Source organism: Grampus griseus, assembly GCF_964374135.1.
Source record: "Grampus griseus genome assembly, chromosome: 5".
NCBI lineage: Eukaryota > Metazoa > Chordata > Mammalia > Artiodactyla > Delphinidae > Grampus > Grampus griseus.
The window spans coordinates 104,313,539-104,331,343 of record NC_138998.1 but is presented as its reverse complement, the minus strand read 5'-3'; positions in this window follow the sequence as shown (position 1 = coordinate 104,331,343).

Below are 17,805 nucleotides of genomic sequence, written 5' to 3'. Positions count from 1 at the left end.
TGAGATGATAAAAACAAAACTCAGTAAGGACAGTAGCATAATCAATATTCACTAGAAATCAGAGCCTGGGTTCAAAGCTACCTCTGCCTTGCAGAAGATTTTTCAACTAATCTATGCTTCCTGATGTGACAAAACCCATAACTTTTTAAATGAATTCTTCAAATATATAGGAGGATAAAAGTTCAAGTAACAAAGAAATACTGAAAACTGATATAATTGTGAGGGTGTAGTGTACTTTTTACAAGATTTTATGTTTTGATTTGCATTTACCTTGTCTCCAAGACCACCCAGCTTTCTCATTACATCATTGGTCCCAGTATATTCATTTTCTTCTCACACAAGTTTTTCTCAAAACTCATTGACTTCCTATTTTAATTTCTTTTTGCTTGGTTTCAACACTGCTACTTACCTGTTATCCAGAAATTTCTATTCTTTAGTTTCCTGAATCTGGTATGTGGGTTCTTAAATTCCTTACTTTCCTTTTTCCCAGATTCAGGCTTTATTTTGCCAGAGTACACTTTTATATATTTCTTTAAGGAAGAATTTACACGTAGTAAACTATCTGAGTTTTTACATTTCCAAAATGCTTTGTTTCTCACCTTGATTAATAGTCTTCTTGTGGCTAGATATCAATTTTTAAAACCATTTATTCTAGACATCTATTTGAAGGAATGTTCCATCATCTTCTATCCAATGATTCTTGTGAAAAATATTTATGATGCCCATCTTAAAACCGATCCTTTGTTTATGGCTGTTTAGTTTAGTATTGCTTTAACTTTCATTTTAAGTCCTCCTGCCAACAACTTTTAAGATCTTCTCTTGTTCTAAATTTTGTGATATGTCTAGTTGTGGTGTTTTTTGTTTTTTTCCACTGAATGTTGTTTTGAACTAGAGGGGTTCATTCAATTTTTTTTTTTTTTTTTTTTTTTTTGCGTTACGCGGGTCTCTCACTGCTGTGGCCTCTCCCGTTGCAAAGCACAGGCTCCGGATGCGCAGGCTTATCGGCCATGGCTCACGGGCCTAGCCGCTCCATGGCATGTGGGATCTTCCCGGACCGGGGCACGAACCTGTGTCCCCTGCATCAGCAGGTGGACTCAACCACTGCGCCACCAGGGAAGCCTTCATTCAATCTTGAATGCACTGTTCTTTTTTATGCCCTCAGAAAATTCCACTTTATTTTCCCTTTGATTATTTCATTCTCTCTCTCTTAGTTTCCCACTGCTTCTGTAACAAATTAGCACAAACTTAGTGGCTTAAAACAACACAAAGTTGTTTTTTTTTTTTTTTTTTTGCGATACGTGGGCCTCTCACTGTTGTGGCCTCTCCCATTGCAGAGCACAGGCTCCGGACGCGCAGGCTCAGCGGCCATGGCTCACGGGCCCAGCCACTCCGTGGCATGTGGGATCTTCCAGGACCGGGGCACGAACCCGCGTCCCCTGCATCGGCAGGCGGACTCTCAACCACTGCGCCACCAGGGAAGCCCAACACAAAGTTTTTATCTGTAGTTCTGGAGATCAGAAGTCCCAAAATCAAGGTGTCATCAGAGGCATTTGTCCTGGATGCTCTAAAATAGAATCCATTTCCTTTTCTTTTCCAGCTTCTAAAGGCTACATGTCTTCCTTGGCTCACGGCTCCTTCCTTAAATCATTCAGACTTCCACTGTCATCACTTTCTCTGACTCTGACCTTCCTACCTTCCTCTTATAAAGACCCCTGTGACTACATTGGGCCTCCCTGAATAATTCAGGATACTTTTCCCACTTTAAGATCCTTAATTTAATCCCATTTGCAAATTCTCTTTAGCTATGTAATGTAACATATTCACAGTTTTGGGAATTAAGACATAGACATCTTTCAGAACCACTGTTTTATCTACCACACCCTCCATTTTCTTCATTCGGCATTTCTGGAATTCCTATTTCATAAATGATGTACTTCCCAGAATAACTATCTATATCTCTAATACTGATTTCTTACTTTTTCATCTCTTTCTCTTTTTGTGTATATTCTGGTAATTTCTTAGATTTTTTTCTTCAAGTCTATTTTTAACATTTTATATTGGTGATTGTTTTTCTCTTTTTATATATAGCAGTTTACTTTTATTTTATAATTTCTTCTTTATTGGCTTTAAACTTAGGTACCCTTCATCTGACTTATCTTTCAAATAAGTCCATCTGAATTTTATTATTCAGAAGTTAACTAAATATTTGTTCTGATGATAGCTTCACTTTACTCAGCTCTGTTTTTGTCATTTGTGTTGTAATTTCACTGAATTTTCAGAAAGAAAGTGAAATAAATATACGTGCTCTCTGTTACAACTTGAACTGGAAGTTCTATAAGCCTTTATTTTAGTTTAATATTGCTTTACAAATAGTAAAAGATCTTCTGTGATTGATGTAGGAAATGATAAGGAAACCTAAAGAAAAGTATCTCTAGGAAGAGAAATAGTGGCAACTGAAAAGGCAGATGAATGTCAGTAATAGTCAATAAAATGTTTTTAAAAAAAATTTAAAAAGCTGTGAGAGAGACATCGTAGTAGTCAATGGACCAAACTCTGAAATATTTGAAAGAAAATAATTACACTTCAGACGAAAGTTAAATTGACCTCCTATACAAGAATGGTAGAATGAGAAAGAAACACAAGGCAACAAATTAAGTGTTGGGCTTCACTCCGCCAGCCTGCAAGGCCTGTGCTTGCCCAGCTTCAAGACTGAAGAAAGAGCCTGGAGTCAGCAACAGAGACATCATTCCTTTAATGGATGGGGGAGCTTACACATCAGTAGCAAGGTCCTGGAGCTACACCCTACCATGTACAGTGCACGGCAGGCGGGCTCATTAGTTACCAGGAAACCAGCAGAAAGCCATCAGAGGGGCACGTCCCTCACTGCTTCTGATAAGAACAATCACTAGCTGGGGCCTGGGGCAAGGATGTAGGAAGCTCAGTCACGTGAGTGGGATAAAGGTGAGGCAGGCAGTGGTTGGGCAGGGGACGTACAGAGAGCAAGAGAACAACCTTCACTTAATGAGTGGCCTGACCATACGTTAAGCAATAGAGATTCTCTTAATCTAACTGCCGAATGAGAAAATAAATTTAGAACATGAGAGTAATGGGAGTTGCAGTGGTCAATATTTAGGTTTTTAATATTTTCAAGTGTTGAAAAATATTTAAGGAGATAAATTTTAATCCAAATAAATTGGCTTGAGTTATGTAATAGTTCAGGTTCTGTATTAAACATTCAACAAAATACCAAGATGTGATGCATGAACATAGTGGGTATTTTCACCATCCGATAGGCATAAGAAATGTGGTGTTTCTACAAACACTGTGGGTATGAAATTTGTTAGACTGGGGGTGTGACTCAACCTTCACTCAGTGCTCTATTCTACTCTGTGAGTCAACCAAGTGGCACTAACTGCAGACAAACTCCAGGGCATCTTTACTGACAACACATAGCAACTCCGACTTGAAGAAGGAACCACACTATAGGACAGAACCTCCTATCAGCACCAGAATCACAGTTGTGCTAAAGCCAGGGATGTGGAGAAAACTATGGCTTCCTGGCTTGTTCTTGGGCAAGCACAACTGCCAGCACCCAGCTTGCTGATAGCCAAGGACCTGACATATTATCAAGCAAGGACTCTAAGGATGTATTAAAATGTGTTCATGCAGAAGTACCCTCATTCAGGACCAGAAAGAAACCATTGAATAACCAATGTACTAGTTGCCTGCCTTCATCAACTGCTCTCAAATTCCAAATGTTCTATTCGGATTACCAACTGTAAACTTAGAATCTGTCCCATCCTTGTCCAATTCTTGGCACAAAGCTACTTGAAATATCCAATGACATGTGAGGTAGTTTAGTGCGGTGGTTATGGACCTTCCCCTTGGATCCAGACTCTCTGGGTTTGAATCCCATTTCTTCCACTCACCAGCCATGTATGAGCTTGAACCTGTTGCTTAAACTCTCTATGCCTCTGTTTTTCCTTCTGAACAACCAGGGAAATAACAGCACACACCTCTTAAGGTTACCGTAAGAATTAAGAGAGTCAATATACACAAAGCCCTCAAAAGAGTGCCAAAATACATGAAAGGCTAACACATCAGTGTGTCAATATATTGATATGAACAACTCTCACATTAATAATTACTTTTTCAAAGTTTTAGTAGTCATGAGGCTGACTGACACTTGAAGTACTTCCACGATAGTCTTGGACATCCAACAACATTGCAAACTCATTCTCAACTCAAATGACCCCATGGAGAAAGTCCGACCATACTTAGCCCCTCTGCTATAGCTTCTTTAGTACAGAAGTTGATCTGGACTATCAGTATATTTGAGGCCAACCACATGTGTTCTTCCTCCAACCTCTTTCTTTCATCTTTGGGTTCCAATCTTCTTTCTGACTACATTTCCAGTAATGACCCTTGTCTTGAGTTTCAAAGTTGTAAGGGTTATATTACTCTCTCATTCTCGCTCTGAGAATAGCATTGCATTCCACCCTCTTTCTGGAAAAGTGTTCTGCCCTTGAATAAAAGGCAAACTTGAATACTATTGAGTCATGATAAATGGTGAAACTTAAGCCCACAAGACTTTATCTTTGAACATATTTTTACCCTGACATCTTGAAAGTATTACATGATGCAATTATCTCCACAAGTTTTTTTTAAACTATTTTTCCATCCCAAACGTACCATTCCAAATGAGACCTCAATTTATTACCATCATCATCATCATCCTTTCGTAAGCTCATATTGAGTAAGGTGCTTCAAAGATATTGTTAACACTGAAAAGTGTAACACGGATCTTGGTCACGGAGAGGTTAAGAGTCTATATGGGGAAACTGTACAAGTGCCAAAAGATTATGAACCCAGGTAAAATTTACTGTGTGGCTTATAATTGCAACAGGTAATAAATGCTACATGCAGAATAAAGAATGGGTTTGAGTCTTAAAAAATAAGTAAGATTGAGACAAGAAAAGTGAGTGTATCAGAGCATCCTCAAAAGGATATACGTAATGAGCACACATTGCGGAATCTGGAAGGCACATGACACGTCTGAGAAATAAGAGTAGGATGATTTGGTCACTGTGAGAAATTTTAATATGGAATCACTTTTCCATCTAGTAAAAACTACAGAGTTCATAAGAGAAGAGGAAAAGAACCCAAACATCAACAAAAAACACGGTACGGATGATGGCTATTAGGCAAATATTCTTGCTGTAAACTAGTATTCCTTTTGTATGTTTTTCTTCTTTCCCCTTCCTTTTTAATGGGGACCTAATGTTCCGAGAATCCATTTGACTTTGGCAAGCTGTATGAGACACCAAGCAAGAGCATGTTTATTATGCTTACATGAAACAAATAAATAGAAAGTGAAAAACAAACATGCAACAAGCTAGAATGATTGTCACCTGAAGAATCCAGAAACTGAGAAGAGCCTGGCTGGTGTACCCTATGTGAAATGGGTGTCAGTGTCTCCAGAAGACCCCTGCTCCTGCTGCACAGGCTAGCTTTGTTCTATCTCATGAAATAGCCAAGCTCTGTGGTATACTCATTCTTTTTCTTTTTCTCTTCAAAAGTTAAAACAAACAGGAGAGATCAGATGAGGATCATAACAGGAAGAATGTGGGTGTGGGAGTTGTGAGAAATAAGTGCCTGGGGCCTGAGTTGGTTCTCCCTTGGATGACTGGAAATCACACTGTGGCTGGATGACCAGAAAGTACACCAAAGACTTTGAGTAAAATCTACAGGCCAGGCCCATAGAAACAGTATTCTGCAAAGATGAGTCCAATCATCACTTACTCATATTTGCCAAAACAGTCAGCCAGGAGAAGAACGTCCCTCTCCCCTGAGGCCCTGCTTCTTTCTCCCAGGATGTAGCATTGCCTATTAGGACCATTGGGATTGCCGCAGACATATCCTGACAGCTGCAGAAGATTTTGGTAACAGCCCTAATTCCACTTTCCCTTCCATCTGTCTGCAGATGGTTTAAATTTGACCCCTCAGGAAAAAAAAGAAAAAAGTATCCTACCAAGAGGTAATTACTATGCTTGTAGATTTCACATCAAAAAAAAAAAAAAAAAGACAGGATTGTGATTTGCAGGAGTCTTCTAATTGTAGATTATGTTGGGAGTTTGACACTCATTCTGAGTGTGGAGGTTTTGACACTATTTGGATTTAGATTGCTAATATTTCGTGTAGATTTATTCAAACTGTCAATCATAACAACATAGAAAATAATCAGAAATGTCAGCCAGAATGCTGAAAGAAGTCAGTCCTTTCAAAACTATTAGAATTGCTTTTATTTTTCAAAATATCTTTCAACTACAACAGGATGATACAACACCAGAATGTTTCTGTTTATTATATGCCATCTGGATTTCCTTTATTAATTATAGAATTCTTCTTTCTACAAGATTTTTTTCTAAAAATTGCAAAACTATTTAAAGGTATTATTTTAAATTTTTTTTAAATTTTTTGAAGGAGATTATCTTGGTGTGAAAAACATCACTGAGGTAATTTAGGAGAAATAAAAATGTAAATAAAGTCCTAGAATATTTCAAAGAATTATAGACTCTTAGAATCTCTATGACCTTAAAGTTCTCTGGTCCAAGCCTCTCCTTTGCTAAGTGGAGAACTCAGGGGCAGGGAGAGTTGACATGCCCTAAGCCACTCATTTTGCTTACCACTGAGCCAGAAGGAGATGCCACCTCTCCTGATGCCAAGTTCTGTACTCCTTCCACCAAATTTCTCCTGAGATGTCCCTTTGACACATAAGTCACACATAAGTCATTCTTTTAAAATAAGTCAATTTTTCAGATGAACAGATAAAGGAGATGTGATACATATATACAATGGAATACTACTGGGCCATACAAAAGAATGAAATAATGCCATTTGCAGCAACATGGATGCGACTAGAGATTATCATACCAAGTGAAGTAAGTCAGAAAGAGTAAGACAAATACCATATGATATCACTTATATGTAGAATCTAAAATATGGCACAAATGAACTTATCTACAAAACAGAAACTGACTCATAGACATAGAGAACAGACTTGTGGTTGCCAAGGGGGAGCTGGGGAGGGAGAGGGATGGACTGGGAGTTTAGGGTTGGTAGATGCAAACTATTACATTAAAATGGATAAACAACAAGTTCCTGATGTATAGCACAGAGAACTACTTTCAATATCCTATGACAAACCATAATGGAAAAGAGTATTAAAAAAGAATGCACATATGTGTATAACTGAGTCACTTTGCTGTACAGCAGAGTGGCACAACATTGTAAATCAACTATACTTCAATAAAAAAATAAAAATAAGTCAATTTTTTGTAATTATTTCATTAATCTTCAAATAAAAATCTCTGAAATAGAAGGAATTTCATTTTTAACATATTAAAGCCATATTTTAGGGAACTGGCTTTGTGAACAGTGTTGTAGAGCCTACAAAGAAAAGACATGGTTCCTTATGTCAAGAAGCATGTCATTCTTTGGGGAAATCATTTTGGGAAATCAAGGTCTAGGCATGTGAAACTCTAAGTCTGTATATGAGGGAAAATGAATGGCACAGAAGATACAGAAGAAAATAAGGCTTTTCCTTGGCTTTCAACAGGTGCTCTGTGAATACTTGCTGGGTTGCACTGAGTGTTTTCACTTGGAGAACAGCTTCTCTCTGGGAAGAGGAGGGGTTAAGACAACATTGTCAATAAAAATTCTGTAGACTTGGGTTTAATTATGCATATTTTAAAAACATATTTAAATGTAAAATGAGTCTGGAAAGACATTTGAGTGTTATGTATTTATTCTAAAAACATTATGTTAAAAGTACAGATTACATTAATATGTGAGAAAAAATAATTTAAAATATTATTTCCTTTAAATAATTTTCTAAGTATTTTATCAGTAGCTTTCTGATCTGTGATGATGATTTTATGTGTCAATTTGAATAGGCCATGATACTCAGATATTTGGTCAAACACTAGTCTAGACATTGCTGTGAAGCTAGTTTTTAGGTAAGTTTAACATTCAAATCAGTAGACCGTGAGTAAAGCAGATTAGCCTAATATGGGTAGGTCTCATGCAATCAGTTGAAATAAATGTTTCTTGCATTAAGCAACTGAGGTTGGATGATTATAATCACAGCCTAATTTTCCTCTCCTTTCTAAAATAAAAATAGGTATTACAAGAAAAAAGTATGACATCCCCCAAAGAAGAGAAAATTCTGCCTGCCGTCCACAACATTAGCTCTTCCCTGGGGTCTCCTACCTGCCAGGCTACTCTGCTGATTTTGGACTTGCACAATGAATGAATGAACTAATTAAAATACACACACATACATATCTTATTGCTTCTGTTTCTCTGGTGAACGATGACTAATAGTATACCATCAACTTACCCATCTAATAAAGTATCATAAAAATTGACTGCTCAAAGGAAGATACATCTCAATGCTTTGACAGAAAGCACAAAAGTGACATGGAGATCAACAGAGAACTATCACTGTGAACATATGATTATTGCCTTGGATTGTGGTGGTTGGAATATTCTTTTGCAGAGGAAAAACTGCTAAGTTCTACCATAAAGGCAGGTAGTCTGGGCTCTAGACTCAGAGATGAATTGTGCCTTGTCTCAGTATTTATTGGCTGTATGTGTTTAGTAAGGCATATAAGCTCTCTGAATCACAGGTTCATCATTTTAAAATTGTAATTTATTTTAAAAATTACATATAATAATAAGTAACTATGTTCCTATCCATAGGAAAAATACTCTATAGTATTTTCATTAATTTTTACTGTATATTTTCTTTCTTCCAAATGTGAAAGGATACTTCATTTGTGGAATCCTTTGGAGAAGTTGTATCATTTCAACTGGATGACTATTATTGAAGAAATATTTCCATGGTTGGCTTATAGGCTTCCTAGGGCCAAATGAGAATTAATATCTTAATATGTGTTCAGCTTTTTGCTCAGTGATTAACATAAGTAAAAGTAATCAATAAATATTTGTTACTGTTCATAGCTGTGGTAGAGAAAATGTTCACCAAACATTTCTTACCCACATTTCTCTGTGTTCTCGCAGCTTGATAGGACCATGTGAATAGTTTGAGCCAATTAGATATAAACAGAAGGAACATGTTTAATTTCCAAAATGAATCCATTTAAAAAAAAAGTAAAAGCTGAAAAGACTAAGTGTTCCAGACATTGCAGCTTCAAGATGTAAAGAAAGCCTTCCTTATTCTGGGTTCTAGAGTAGCTAGGTGGAGTAGAGGTCCCTTGTCAACCTCTACAGTGAGTGTGAAATAGAAGTTTCTTGCATGAAGCCTCTGAGATTTGATGATTGTAATCTCAGCCTCACTTTCCTATTCTGTTTAAAATGATGATGCACCATGCTTAGCCTTCAATAAGAATAATCAGTGACATTCCCACATAACCAGAGACTCCAAACCACCATTATATTAAGTAAAATATATTGAATTATCTACATAATTTGTACTAAGACAACCTGATGAGGTGATTCAGATTGAAAAGAGTGTTTTAACATTTTGTTTGTTTATACATTTGTTTTTAAAGTTTGACTTTCAGTGAATTTATATACTTTAATTTCCTTTTCTTTTCTACTTCATGTAGACCTTTTAACATTTCTTGTAAAGCCAGTTCAGTGTGATGAACTCCTTTAGTTTTTGCCTGTCTGGGAAACTATTTTCCTTCAGTTCTGAATAATAACCTTGCTAGGTACAGTATTACTGGTTGTTATTTTTTTTTTTTCATTTAGGACTTTAATTATAGCATGCCACTCCCTCTGGCCTGCAAATATTTTGCTGAAATATCAGCTGATAGGCGTATGTGGATTCCCTTGCATGTGACTAATTGTTTTTCTCTAGCTGTCTTTAAATTATCTCTTTATGTTTAATTTTGACATTTTAATTACAATTTGTCTTGGTGTGGATCTCTTTAGGTTCATTGTGTTTGGAGGGTCTCTGTGCTCCCTAGACCTGGATATTTGCTTTCTTCTCCAGGTTAGGAAGTTTTTCAGCCATTATTTCTTCAAATAATTTTTCTACCCCTTTCTTTCTCTCTCTTGTCCTTCTGGGATCCATATAATGCAAATTTGTCCCATAGGTCCTTTAAAAAATCCTTATTTTAAAAGAAATTTGTTTTCTATTTTGATTGGGTAATTCCCACTATTCTGTCTGCCAGATCACTGATCCATTCTTCTGTACCACCTAATCTGCTATTGAGTCCCTCTACTGTATTTTTTCTTTCAGTGTTTATATTCTGACTAGTTCTTTCTTATGTTTTCTCTTTGTTGAAGTTCTCACTGTGTTTCCTCATTCCTCTCCTAAATTCAGTGAGCATCTATTTTAACCACTGTGAACTCTATATCTGGTAAATTATTTTTTTATCTCCATCACATTAGGTATTTTTCCTGGGGTTTTATTTTGTTCTTTCATTTGGAATATACTCCTCTGCCTCATCATTTTGTTTGACTTTCTGTGTTTGTTTTCATGTGGACAAAACAGATACCTCTCTCAATCTTGAAGGCATGGCTTGTGTCAGAGTGTCCCTTGTGCAGACTGTGTGTACCAGGCAGTTATGGCAGGCCAACTAGAGCTGAAGCAGGCACATGTGGACCATGGAGTCCTGGGGCACACTGTGATGGGGCTGCCCCAGTAGGAGAACTGGAGTTGGAGTGGGCATGGGCAGGGAGCCCAGGATATTCCAAACTGGTGCTCACTTGGGGGGATGGCTGTAGTCTTGTGAGGTTCAGGATTCTGCGGGCACACTGGCACTGCCTTAGCTGGTCAGTTAGAACAGCTGGATTGTATTCCCACCTGAGCTATCAAGGTGGAAGGGGAATGTCAAAAGTCGTGGTGCTTTTGGGTACCTCCTACCTCAGAGATAGTCTCATCATTTCCCCACCCATTTAGCAGATGCTCTAAGGTTGGTAAATGAATATCCTTGATGCATAGACTAGGTGCCCTTTAAACCACTGTTTTTTGTTTATTTATGTTATTTTATTTTATTTGCTGTGCCCCAGGTTGGGCAAGTCTGCACATGGGTTCCTCAGTGATAGCCCTTCCTGCTGCACGTTGCCACATCAGGGGTGGGATTTCCATAGATACTGTGTCTGTGACTCATCTGCCCATCTTTATGTGGTCCCTCTATCATTTAATGTGCAAAAGCTGTTCAACCAACCCTCAGTTCTTCTTCAGGATGAATTGCTCTATATGCAGGTATAGGTTCAGTGTGTCTGTAGGAGAGGTTAGTTCAAGATCTTCCTAATTTGCCATTTTGGACTGGACCAATTATGTTATTTTCTTCATCTACTTTACCCAACTATGTAGTCAGGAACTGGTAATATAACCAAAGGATGGATTCAATAGGCCCACTTTGAGATAGAGGTTTGGCCAAAGTCTTTTTACCAGCCACCTTCCATAAGCTTCAGTGAACCATAGTCGCATCTCAGGTCCACAGGGATTAAGGTCAACTCAGAGTCAGTGTCTGGGATTTTTCCCTTTCTCCAGTGCAGAGTCACTGGCAAAATGACTATATACCATATCAGGGGATGTTTAGAGGATGATTTACAGTCTGTACACATAATGGTTACAAGCCCCTCCTCAAGAAGGCCAACTGAGTTACTCCATTAAATCCTGTATCCAATAGATATAGCCTATCTAACTTTCTATTCCACCTCCTTAGTCTAACATGCTCAGGATCCATTCATGTATATGCTTCTCAGCTTCCAAATGGCAAATATGAGCAAGTTCTTTCAATCTCTGTGATGTGTAAGCTGTCTTCTCCCAAGATAATTAGTGATTCTCCCCTGGGTCTTATTGGAACCTGACTCTCATTTTTGAAGTATGATGCGGGTATTTTATGAAAGACGGTTAGTTTCCTCCAAAAGAGGAAGGGAGTTGTTTGAACTGGAAAGTGAATTTTGGGACTCAATTATGGGATTTATTTAATTATGGGGGCCCAGGTTTTCCAGCTTCCTCTGAGAACACTCAAATATTTCTGCCCACGTCTAAGGGAATCATTCCTTCCTCATTAAGAAAATTGGTAAAGTTGTCTGTCCAACTTGCTTTAAAATTCTCCAGACTGTACCATAAGACTTTGATTCTGATCTTCAGCTGTGTCTACAATTGAATTAAAAAATCCATTAAATGCTGTTATGAAGTTCTCTGGTTTTCTACCAGTTTTGAGCTAAAAGTTCAAAACTTTGAGTTAACCTTTTTGTTTACAGGCCTTCGATGCCATTTCATATACTCTTCTATCCCTTACAATATTTATAACAATTATTGCTGCCACAGTGGACGAGTTCAGCAGATTACTTAGTTCTTAGAGCCCTGATACTTCAAATGGATTTGTTGACACTGCATACCATGGATTACTAAAATTCTCCTTTTTGCCTGCAAGGGGGTCATTCCTACATTCATGCTCTAACATATGAGCAACTCTATGCCACATAATTTCTTGAGGATTTTTTTCCTAGGACCATTCCTTATAGGCAAAAGTGTGTCTGCCACATTTCAACCAGGTAAATGGAAATCACTCTGAATACTCAAAGTAGCAAATTCAATGCAGGATATTAGTTTCACAGTGATGGAAAAGCTAAGGGGATGGTGAAGTGAACCAGAGATTAGTAACATCAGGAAGCTGCTTCCACCTATAAGTGAGGACACATATTAAGAGAGCCTGAGGCCAGGGTACCTAGCATTAGCTGGGAATATAGCAGGAATAGAGGCTACAGAGAAGCCATAGTCATCCCTGGAGATATAACTGCTGCCACAGATGTTGTTCAAAGTAGAAAAGGAGAAATATCCCAGCTTCTCCCTGACTCCTGGTGTCATCCCTCAATCTCCTGCCATTGCTGGGAGTCAATCCTCCTGTGATACTGAGGGAAACACTGGAAAGTTTAGGGAGAGATCTGAGAGCAAACAGTCCCTGGATCTACAAATAAATAAAAGTTGTTGCTCTTTCCAGAACAGAGTGGTTTACTAAGGAGGAGAAACAATTTCCCTCTCCACCTTGGAGTGAACTGTTCTGGTTACATTGAGCAGCTACCACTGTGTAATGAGGAGAGCATCAGGCACCATGTGCATAATCTACCTAGAATAAAACTATTACAAGAAGAAAACGGACCAACTATGCATTAGGACATTTACCAGGAGAAAGAAATTGAGGAGAAACAAGCATTTACTTTTCAAAAATAAAGGAAAGAAGATTTGGTCAAGTTGCTGATAAAAGACAATGTGATAGAGACTCAAACATACAGTACAGCCAGACCAAGGAGGTTGAGGATGTTTTTAGAACACAGGAACTGTATCCATTTAACTAGCTTTTTATCCCACATGAGAGATGGCATTGTGAGGAGATAGAAAGTGTTTTTAGATTATGGTGATAATTGTTCTTCCTGATGAAATGGTGAAAGACTGTAGGTAATTACATGGAATTTGGATGCAAGAAAATTAAGTGGTCAACACACATTAATTGAGGCTGGGGTCTGAGGACAAGATGATGGAGTAGAAGGACCTGAGTGCACCTCCTCTCACAAAAACACCAAAATCACAACAAACTGATGAACAACCATTAGCGAAAAAGACTGGAACCTACCAAAAAAGTTATTCTACTTCGAAAGACAAGGAAGCCACAGTGAGACAGTAGGAGGGGCGCATTAACAATACAATTAAATCTCATACGGGCTGGGTAGGCAATCCACAAACTGGAAAATAATTATACCGCAGAGGTTATCCCACAGGAGTGAGAGTTCTAAGCCCCATGTCAGGCTCCCCAGGAGTCTGGAATCGGGAAGAGGAGTCCCCAGAGCATTTGTCTTTGAATGCCAGTGGGGCTTGATCACAAGAATTCCATAGGACTGGGGGAAACAGAAACACCACTCTTGGAGGGCACACACAAGGTCTTATGCACACTGAGACCCAGGGGAAAAAAGCAGTGACTTCATAGGAGCCTGGTCCAGACCAACCTTCTGGACTTGGAGAGTCTCCTAAGGAGGTGGTGCAGGAGGGTGGCTGTGGCTCACTGAGCAGAAAAGGACAGTGGTGGCAGAGGTACTAGGGAGTACTCATTGTCGTGAGCTGTCCTGGAGGCTGCCATTTTGATGCCAAGACCTGACCCCATCCAACAGCCCTTAGGCTCCAGTGCTGGGATGCCTCAGGCCAAACAACCAACAGGGCAGAAATAGAGCCCCACCCATCAACAGACAGGCTGCTTAAAGTTGTCCTGAGCCCACAACCACCTCTAAATACACTCCTTGACATGACACTGCCCACTACAGGGAAAAGACCCAGGTTCACCCACCAGTGGGCAGGAACCAGTCCCTCCCACCAGGAAGCCTGCACAACCCTATTAGACCAGTGTCAACCACCAGGGGAGCAGACACCAGAGCAAGAGGAACTACAATCCTGCAGCCTATGGGACTGAAAACACAGAAAGTTAGATAAGATAATATGGCAGAGGAATATGTTCTAGACAAAGGAACAAGTTAAAACCCCAGAAGCACAACTAAGTGAAGTGGAGATAAGCAATCATCTGGAAAAAGAATGCAGAGCGATTATAGTAAAAATGACCCAAGATCTCAGAAAAAAGAATGGAGGCACAGATCGAGAAGATACAAGAAATGTTAAACAAAGAGATAGAATATATAAAAAACAAACAGAGATGAACAATACAATAACTGAAATGAAAAATACACTAGAAGGAATCAATAGCAAAATCAATGAGTCAGAAGAACAGACAAGTGAGCTGAAAGACAGAATGGTGGAAATCACTGCCATGGAACAGAATAAAGAAAAAAGGATGAAAAGAAATGAGGAAAGTTTAAAGGACCTCTGGGACAACATAAAATGCACCCATATCTGCATTATAGGGGTGCCAGAAGGAGAAGAGAGAGAGAAAGGACCTGAGAAAAAATTTGAAGAGATAATAGCTGAAAACTTCCCTAAAATGGAAAAGGAAACATTCACCCAAGTCCAGGAAGCAAAGAGAGCCCCATGTAAGATAAACCCAAGGAGGAACACACCAAGACACATATTAATCAAACTGACAAACATTAAAGACAAAGAGAAAATATTAAAGACAACAAGGGAAAAAAATAAATAACATACAAGGGAATCCCTATATGGTTATCAGCTGATTTTTCAGCAGAAACTCTGCAGGTCAGAAGGGAGTGGCACAATATATTTAAAGTGATGAAAGGGAAAAACCTACAACCAAGAATATACTACCCAGCAAGGCTCTCATTCAGATTTGATGGAGACATCAAAAGTTTTACAGACAAGCAAAAGCTAAGAGAATTCAGCACCACCAAACCAGCTTTACAACAAAGGCTAAAGGAACTTCTCTAGGCAGAAAAGAAAATGTCCCCACTAGAAACAAGAAAATTATGAATGGGAAAGCTCACTGGTAAGAGCAAACATACAGTGAAGGTATGAAATCATCCACACACAAATACGATATCATAACCAGCACTGATGAAAAGAGGAGAGTAAAAATGAAGGATATTGGAAATTCATTTGAAGTTAAGAGACCAGCAACTTAAAACAATCTTGTATATATAGACTGCTATATCAAAACCACTTGGGAACCACAAACCAAAAATCTACAATAGATATACACAAAAAAAAGAAAAAGAAATCCAAACACAACACTAAAGATAGCCATCAAATCATAAAAGAACAAAAGAGGAAGGGAAGAAAAGAGACCTACAGAAACAAATAAAAAAAAAAAGATTTTTAAATGTCAACAAGAACATATATGTCAGTAATTACCTTAAATGTAAATGGATTAATTGTTCCAACCAAAGACACAGACTGGCTGAATAGATACAAAAAGAAGACCGATATAATATGCTGTCTACAAGAGACCCACTCCAGATCTAGGGACACATAAAGACTGAAAATGAGGGGATGGAAAAAGTTATTCCATGCAAATGGAAATCAAAAGAAAGCTGGGGTAGCAACACTCATATCAGACAAAATAGACTTTAAAATAAAGAATGTTACAAGAGTCAAGGAAGGACACTACATAATGATCAAAGGATCAATCCAAGAACAACATAAAACAATTGTTAAATATATATGCACCCAGCATAGGAACACCTCAATATATAAGGCAAATGCTAACAGCTGTAAAAAGAGAAACTGACAGTAACAAAATAATAGTGGGAGACTTTAACACCCTACTTATATCAATGGGCAGATTATACAGACAGAAAATCAATAAGGAAACACAGGCCTTACCTGACAGATTAGATCATATGGACTTAATTGATATTTATAGAGCATTCCATCTGAAAGCAGCAGAAAACATATTCTTTTCAAGTGCACATGGAACATTCTCCAGGACAGATCACATGCTGGGCTATAAAGCAAGCCTTGATAAATTTAAGAAAATTGAAATCATATCAGGCATCTTTTCCAACCACAAGCTACAAGATTAGAAATCAACTACAAGAAAAAAACTAAAAAACACAAACACGTGAAGGCTAAACAATATGCTATTGAACAACCAATGGATCACTGAAGAAATCAAAGAGGAAATCAAAAAATACCTAGAGATAAAAGAAAATGAAAACACAATGATCCAAAACCTATGGCACACAGCAAAAGCAGTTCTAAAAGTGAAGTTGATAGCAATATAATCTTACTTCAGGAATTAAGAAAATAAACAACCAAACCTTACACCTAAGGCAGCTAGAGAAAGGAGAACAAACAAAACCCAAAGTTAGCAGAAGGAAAGAAATCATAAAGGTCAGAGCAGAAATAAATGAAATAGAGCTGAATAAAACAATATAAAAGATCAAGGAAACTAAAAGCTGGTTCTTTGAAAAGATAAACAAAATTGATAAACCTTTAGCCACACTCATCAAGAAAAAAAGAGAGAGGGCTCAAATCAATAAAATTAGAAATGAAAAAGGAGAAGTTACAATGAACACTGGAGAAATACAATGGATCATAAGAGACTACTACAAGCAACTATTTGTCAATCAAATGGACAACCTAGAGAAATAGACAAATTCTTAGAAAGGTACAATCTCCCAAAACTGAACCAGGAAGAAATAGGAAATATGCAGACCAATCACAAGCACTGAGATTGAAACTGTGATTTAAAAACTCGCAACAAACAAAAGTTCAGGACCAGATGGCTTCACAGGAGAGTCCTATCAAACAATTAGAGAATACTTAATACCTATCCTTCTCAAACTATTCCAAAGAACTGCAGAGGAAGAAACACTCCCAAACTCCTTCTATGAAACCAACATCACCTTGATACTAAAACCAGATAAAGATATCAAAAAAAAAAAGAAAATTACAGGTCAATATTACTGATGAACATAGATGCAAAAATCCTCAACAAAATACTAGCAAACAGAATCCAACAACACATTAAAGGATCATATGCCATGATCAGGTGGGGTTTATCCCAGGGATGCAAGGAGTTTTCAGTATCCACAGATGAATCAGTGTGATACACCACATCAACAAATTGAAGAATAAAAACCATATGATCATCTCAATAGATGCAGAAAAAACTTTTGACAAATTTCAACACCAATTTATGATAAAAACTCTCCAGAAAGTGGGCAAAGAGGAAACCTACCTCAACATAGTAAAGGCCATATATGACAAACCCACAGCAAGTATCATACTCAATGGTGAAAAATTGAAAGCATTTCCTCTAAGATCAGGAACAAGACAAAAATGTCTATTCTCACCACTATTATTCAACAGAGTTTTAGAAATTCTAGCCACAGCAATCAGAGAAGAAAAAGAAATAACAG